This window comes from Chrysochloris asiatica, unplaced genomic scaffold, assembly GCF_000296735.1.
Source record: "Chrysochloris asiatica unplaced genomic scaffold, ChrAsi1.0 scaffold00143, whole genome shotgun sequence".
Taxonomy (NCBI): Eukaryota; Metazoa; Chordata; class Mammalia; order Afrosoricida; family Chrysochloridae; genus Chrysochloris; species Chrysochloris asiatica.
The window spans coordinates 403494-411922 of record NW_006408661.1 but is presented as its reverse complement, the minus strand read 5'-3'; the positions used below and the strand labels follow the sequence as shown (position 1 = coordinate 411922).

Sequence of the window (8429 nt, the reverse complement as noted above, 5' to 3'; positions counted from 1 at the left end):
CAGGTAGCTATCTTCCAAATTTCTTTGCATTAGCAAGTGAGTTACATCAGTTTGTTGAAACTTTTCAATTTGTGTTCCACCAATTTGTGGAGCCTTGTTTCTTGCATTCATTGCATCTTGGACTTGTTCCTTCAGTACTGTCAATTATTGGCCATATGCTACCTCTTTATCTGATTGATAACAGACCAATTATTCTTGATAGAATGACTCTGCATATCCCTTCCATCTTCTTTTGATGCTTCCTGCATCATTTAATAATTTGTCCATGTTGTTGTGTGATGTCAAATTGATTCTGACTCAGAGAGACATGACAGCAACATGAGAGATCAGGCCTTTGTGACACCAATCACAAACGATGCCTTTGTACAAGAAGCCCTATTCCTGGCTTATCTGTGAAACATTACAGAATCATCAGGAGGTAGACTGTGTTCACCACCCAACAGGTCTCAGATTCCATGAGAAATGTTTTAGAGATAGCTTTTGATGAGGTCATCACAACAGATGTCCTCAGCAGTGGTGAATCTGCTCATCTAACTTTAAAGAAGAGGTCTGAGTTGGGCATCACATTAACGAAACTTCACTGTTGCTCACTTACAAAGTATTCCAAATGTGTGTTCATGGATGCAGATACAATGGTTGTGACAAATATTGATGACTTTTTGACAGAAAAGAATTTTCAGCAGTTCCAGACCCAGGGTGTCCTGAGTGATTCAATTCTGATTTCTTTATCAACCTTTAGTTGAAATATACAATCAGTATTACACATGGCTTCTGAAAAAGTTACCTTTGATTGTGAAGACAAGGGTTTACTGAACATATTTTTTGGAGTTGAGCCACAATTGCGTTCAGTGCAAATGTCAAAGGTGTACATTTCCTGGAATATATCAAAACATGGGATTATACATCTAATGCCAAAATAAGAAATGTGAAAAGTGATGCTTATGACCCAATCATGACTCATCCAAAGTTTCTCAACACATACTGGGACATCTTTTCTCCCAATATTTTATGTCTACTTCAACAATTTGACCTTGTCAAAGATACCTTCTCATATCTAAATGTGGAAGCAGCACCATATCACATCTATCCCTTGGGGAAATACCAGCTGCAGAACACTATTTTATAGTCTCCAAAGAACCAAAGGAGCAAAGGCCAGGTTGATTACAACATCAAGAGGATACTTGACACTTAGCTCTAGTAGAAACACTGTTGTTTTCCTGTGAACACATCTACTTCACAGTTGCTTGTTTCTTATACTTAATTTCTAGAACTGGGGTGGAAAAGGCTAGTTAAAGTTGCTAGAGGCTTTCACTAAAACTCATCAGATGAAAAGATTTTTCAGGACAACAGAACTGGGCAAAAGTTGTGAAAGCATTCTGTTATGTGGACAGTGTTCTGCTTCCTAAATATAGGTGTATTCAGTTAACATTTCAGAAATTCTCAATGTTGATTGCCAATATAAGGTAAGGAAATCTCAATATTAAACTATCAAGATGGCTATATCAGGCCTTAAAATGTGCAGAGCCAGACTCCAAATCTATTTCCCTTCAGAATGAGGACATGGCATCTGTCTCTTCTTTGCTCATTGTACCCACTAGACCTACATTTCAGAATTGCCTAGAGTAAACCAGAATGATTGTAATTCTGCTTTCAGGTAAAGGCAGATAATAATACTACTGAGTGATTCATAAACATACCAACAAACAGAATTAACCAATTTTATTTCCTAGTCCTAGTGTCTGAAGACGTTCACTAGTTTTCTTTGTATAGCAAGACAGCATGATAAAATGTTCTTTTTCAATTCTGTATTATAGCAGTTTGCTTTCTGAATGGTTACATACAGTGGAAGCCTATGGTGGAAGATAAAGACTGACTGCCATTAAAAAAAAATATATATATATATATATATATATTGTGTAAGTTTCTGAGAGCGGCTGCTAGGTATAGAAGTACTGACCTTTTGGGTGGCAGTCCAGGTTTTATCCTAGAGCGCCAACCCAGGGCCCATTGCTCATAAAATCCTTCAGTATTGCAACCCAAGGTGTGAATTTTTCCTTTAGTTCTTTCAATTTGAGAAATGCTGAATGTGTTCTTCACTTTGGTTTTCTAACTCCAGGTCTTTGCACATTTCATTATAATACTTGACTGTCGCCTCAAGGTGACCTTTAACATTTCCTGTTCCGATCTTTTATGATATCATTTATACTAGTTATTTTAGCTTCTCTACACTCAAGAACAAGTTTCAAAGTTTCTTCTGACATCCATTTTGGTGGTTTTTTTTCTTCCCTATAATTTTAATAATCATTTGCCTTTTTCATGATGGTGTTATTGATGTCACTCAACAAATAAACTGTTTTTCAGTTATCAGTGTCTAATGCATCAAATCTGTTATTGAGATGGTCTCTAAATTCAGGTGTTGTGTTGTTAAGTGCCATTGAGTCTGTTCTGACCCATAGTGACCCTGTATAGGGTTTCCAAGGAGCAGCTGGTGAGCTTGAACTACCGATCCTACAGTTCAAATGGCTTTGCAGTCTGGCACATTAACCCACAGCACCACACCAGGACTCCAAATTCAGGTGAGGTATACCCAAAGTCATTTTTGACTCTCATGGACTTGTTTTAATTTTCTTTAACTTCAACATGAAGTGATATATGAACAATTCTACAATTTGATTCAAGCCTTGTTTTGACTGATGATATTGAACTTCTCCATCATCTATCCCCACATATGTAGTCAATTTGATTCCTGTGAGTTATATTTGGTGACTACTGGTGTGAAGTTGTAGGATAAATGGTGACCTAAAGGTCAGTTTGAAGAGCAAGATTAATAGTTCAAATGCACCAGTCACGCTTTGGAAACCCTACACAGGGTTTCTATGAGTTGGAACCAATTTGATAGCATTTAACAACAACAACAATATATACACTGACCTTTTATACTGATGGAAAAGGTATTTGCAATGAATAAGACATGCTCTTGAAATCTCTATCATGCCAATCTCCAGCATCATTTATATCATTAAGGCCATATTTACCAGCTACAAGTCCTTCCTCTTTATTTCCAACATTTAAATTCAAATGCCATTAATTGCATGTTCAGTGCACTTCTGACTAAAATTGGTAGAATTCTTCAGTTTCATCATCATGGGCTTTATTGGTTGATGCATAAATTTCAATAATAATGGCATTAACTGATTTCTTTGAGGACTATGGAATCTATCATATTGCAGACCGCTTTGTACTTCGAAACAGATCTTGAAATCCTCTTTTTTTCAGAAGAATGTGATGCCATTTCTCTTCAATTTGATCCCTGCGTAGTAAACTAGATGATTGTATGATTCAAAATGGCTACTATCAGTCCACTTCCACTCACTAGTACTTATAATACCATCTTTATTTGTCCCATTTCATTTTTGATGACTTCCAAGTTTTCTAGACTCCTAAATTCATATTTTGTATGTTTCATGTTCTGATTATTAACGGGTGTTTGCAGCTGCTGCTTTTCATTATGATTTGTATCCTATTACCAAATGAAAGAGCCAAAAGTTGCACTTCGTTCCCTTCATTAATTTCAACCTTACTTTGAAGAGTTGGATTTTCCCCAGTCATATTTTGAATGCCTGTCAACCAGAGGACTTCATTTTCTGGAACTATACCTGACAATGCTCTGCTATTATTCATGAGGTTTTCAATAGCTAGCCATTTACAGATGGATCATCTCTCCTTCTTCCTAGGCTGTGTTTTAATCTGGAAGCTCCACTGAAGACTTCCCACTGCTGATATTTAAAATATTGTTGACATAGCTTTCAGTATCACAGTACTAAAGAACACATCCCAGTATGACAAACTGACATGAGTCTTAGATTTTGAAATTTAATAACTAATAAATGATGGATACATGAGAAGAGAGTTTTAAAATTAACCTTTCAGATTAAATTATTTTTTTATTATCCCAGTTGAGCAACTATAGGTCTACAAAGTTACCATTACCCCAGTTAATCCTACCTGATCTATCTGTTGATTATATAAATAGGTTCCTGAAACCACAATAAAGTTATTTGTAACTCATCTTAGGGAAGCTGCTTCTTGAAAAATAATAATATACTTAAGTAAACATAGCATAAGCTTTATGACTACAGATAATTTAAATTCTCATCAAATTGGGGCATAAATATTAAAATTTCTAAAAATATCTTTGAAATTCTATTTCTGGTTAGGTGAGTAGTATTTTACAGTTGTTGTTACTAATATATATTATCTAACAATACTATCCACCATTCTTTAAAATGTTCAAGAGGAAAGATTTCAGTTTGAGAGAAGGTGTGCTTGGCCCAAGCTATGGTATTTTCAGTAGCATCATATGCATGTGAAAGTTGAACAATAAATAAGGAAGAATCAGAGAAGAATTGATACATTTGAATTATGGTTTTGGAAAATAATATTGAAAGTACCATGTATTGCCAGAAGATCAAGCAAATCTGTGTTGGAAGAAGTACAGCCAGAAAGCTCCTTAGAAACCAGGATGGCCAGACGTAATTTTCCATACTTTACAGGAGAGAAGCAAAAGAAGGATATCATCCCTGGTAAAGTGGATTGTCAGGGCAAAAGAGGAAGTTCTCCCAAGGAGATGGAGTTCTCCCAAGGAGTGGCAACAGCAATGGACTTAAGTCTAAGGATGACACAGGACCAGGTAATATTTTGTTCTGTTGTGTATTAGGTCGCTATCAGTTGGAACAGACTCAACAGCACCTAATAATAAACAACACTCATCTGTCGATTTGCCATAGTGTGGTGGCTTAACATCTTACTGTGATGCTGAAAGGTATGCCACCAATATTTTAAATACTAGTAGGGTCACCATGATGGACAGGTTTCAGTGGAGCTTCCAAACTAAGACAGACTAGGAAAAATGTAAGGCAGATTAATTCTGAATAGTTAACTGTGAAAACATGTGTAAATAACAGCAGAACATTGTCTGCTAGAAAATGAGCTGCTCAAATTGGAAGGTATTCAAATTATGACTGAGGAAGTTTGGAGTTTTGAATCTAAGGTGAAATTCACCTTAATGACATGGCTAGAGTAAAGCTTCTAGGACTTCCATTAATTGATGGGGCACAACTCACAATGTGAAGAAACAACTGCAAATGTACAATGACATGGAATACGTATCAATGTAGGAAAATATGCACAATTGGACCAATAAACAAATCATGATAATCTGAGGAAAATTTGACCTTGTCAAATTTTGCTTGGATCCATAAGCAGCACTTGTTGAAGCAGCAGCCATCACATAAGGGTTGAGTTAATTAAATATTTGATCAAATATAGCAGGCTAATTTTTAAGTTGAAAATTTTGTGTGGCCTGAGAATGATGTTATAAATTTTGGCAGTAAAAAGTTTCCCCACCCCTGCAGTAGAGAGTTTCCGAGCAGCAGCTGGTATGTTCGAAATGCTGGCCTTGTGATTAGCAGCCTAATCTTATCTTACAGCTCTTCATCAGAATTCCACACATAAAATAGTCCCATAGAATTTGTTGTAATTTTACTTATAGGTCACTATGTTCCCAAACCCACTCAAAGTCACTTAACAACAATAGGAAATTTATTTATGGTTTGGGTTAAACAATATCATTAAACTCTAACCATTCAATGAACTTAAGGTTTTGTTTTGTTTTGACCACTTCATAAAAATATTTTAACCAGTGTTTCTCAAATTGATTCTATTTCAGAGTAATCCTGTGTGTTTCAGAGTTGGCACAGTGCTCCACCAGGTTTTCAATAGCTCTGTTTTTCAGAAGTAGATTGTCAGGGTTTTCTTCCAAGGTACCTTTGCACAGCTTCAAACCTCCAAACTTTTGTATAGCAGCTGGTTGTATTAACCATTTGCACTAGCCAGGGGCATCATAGCGTATTGTAGTTTATAGAAAATTTAAAATTAACAACAATATTTTCATGATTTATAATAAAAATAAAAACATTTATTTTTCCTCTCAAGATGAAAAGTAAAGGCAGGTATCTGTATAAGAAGTAGGTATAACATAACTGTTCAGTTATATTATATTTTAAGCAGTGAACAACAGTACTTCTATAAGCCCTTGACTAAATGCTGTGTACTGTGCTACCTGTAGCAACTTTGATGACTCTTGTTTAAAGGCTGATAGATAGCTGTGACCCCTTCCCTTTCTTCTTGCTCACTATTCATAGTTATAGTGATATATTAGGTTCTTTTAAGCATAGCAAAAGCTTTCCAAAAACTAGTTACATTCCTTTACTCTGGGGTAGAGCCTGAATGCCATTTTCAAAACAAAACTAAGTATCTGCCCTGACCATTTATCATCCTGTAGTTTAAATTCCAGAATTTCCTGTCCAAAATCTTCCCATGGATGATTCCTGACAATGCATGAAGAGAGAACACATTTCCCTTAAATCTTATTACTAGTGATTTTACTTACATTCTTTTGAGTATATAGTCAAAGTATACTAGTGGCGTAAACACACAAGCTGTATTTATATACAGATGGTATCCTGAAAGGGTAAGGGAGTATTTTCAATTAAATAATGTAATGGATATGTCCACCTTTCTCTCCAACATACATGTCCCTTTCATTTGCTATATAATTGGATTGCTGTTTTAGTTTTTTATTGTGTATATGATGTTACTAGTACATTTAAACTTTGAGGTTAATTACTTAAAATGCTATAAATTCAGAATAAATCTTGGTATGAACAATAGTTAATTATCTATTCTTTCATAATTGATCAATCAATTCATTACTTTTTAACATACTACAGCAGGATAAAACATACTTTCATATTCTTTGGGAAAATAAAACACTAAAAAATAGATTCATGTTGAATAAAAACATAAGTAGAATTTTATTCTGCTAACTTATTTAATGGACTCCTGGTGTGGTGCTGTAGGTTAAACAAGGGACTACAAGGTCTATTTGAACCACAAAGCCAGTGGTTCAAACTCACCAGCCACTCCTGGGAAAGAAACACTTTACAGGGTTTCTATGAGTTGGAACCAATTCAACAGCACTTATAATTAGCAACAACAACTTGTTCTACACTTTTATCCATAATGGAAATGCTTGTATTTATTTCTAGTGTGTAGTGTCATTTTTTCTTGGTAACTTTTTAAAAAAGTGTCTATAGCAAAATGTGGAGTCCTGGTGGGGTGCTGTAAACACTTAACTGCTTACTGCAAGGTTGGCAGTTCAAACGCATGAGTTGCTCATCAGAAATCTTATACAGGGTTGGAACTGGCTTAGTGGCACTTAACAACAGCAACAACAACATGGCAGAGCAAAAGCAGCCAGGCCAGATGGTGATATATAGGTGTGGATCTTTAGATAATGCTAGTATATCAGATGTGTTAAATAACCAAGTTATTTAACTGCTTTAATTTTCCATTTTTTCATCTGGGAACTTGAAACACCTGCATCTACTTTAAGAGGAGGTTATAAAGTTACAAAGGAGGCAGTGTGTGTTGCTTTTCCTCCTGTCTTGTGAACCTGGGTTCTAATACATTACCTATCCTATTGTAGCATAGTGGTTATGAGCCAAAAGGGCTTTTAACCTCAAGGTAAACTGTTCAAAACTACCAGCTGTTCCTCCAGAGAAAGATGAAATTTCTGCTTCTATAAAGATTAACAGCCTCGGAAACCTGATGCAGATTCTCTAAGTGTCAGAACCGACTCCACGGCACACCACCACCACACCACCACATCCTGTTTTAAGGTGCTCAGTGGGTATTGAGCAGATAGAAAATAGGATTCCTGTGACCCTGGTCCCCATAGGAAGTTTTCCTATGACAAAGAATATCAGAAAAATGTCAGAGAGAAATGAAATTTCAGAACCTATATCTTTGTATATAGAAAGTGAAGTTCAGAGAAATCAAAAGGCTTGCTCAGAATAATGTTTAGTCATTCAAAGACTTAGAACTAGAACTTGTCTCTTGATACTTAGGTGAGTGCCTTTTACATTACAGATGACTACAAAATACACAAACATTTTATTGAAAAAAAATTATTGTGAGATGTAAAATTTTCAAAAGAAACATTTTCCTAATCAGTTAATAAATTCAAAATGAGTCAATATTCATTCTGTAATAACACATGTTAACATTAGTTAAAGGATCATAGAAAATGAAGTGGGTAGAAAGAAACCTACCACGTAGTTAAAGGTGAGTTAAACAGCAGAATGAAATGCTACCCAATCTTGTGTCATCGTCACATTCAGCAACTCTTGTGGCAATCATTTCACTGAAATAGAAGGCTCACTGGCCTTCTATTTCACTAAACATTATCTCCTCCACCAGTGATTGATCTTTCCTGATGACCTGTCCAAAGCAAGAAAGTTGGACAACATTCTGTGTGATTCAGAGTTTTAACTGGCTAATTTTCAGTAATTGATTGACATGTCTTT

The 8429-nt window shown here is 35.5% G+C and overlaps 1 pseudogene; it reads left to right on the top strand.

The window, feature by feature from the left end:
* Positions 1-318: 318 nt before the first annotated feature.
* On the top strand, positions 319-1126 carry LOC102823878 (annotated as a pseudogene).
* Positions 1127-8429: the final 7303 nt, after the last annotated feature.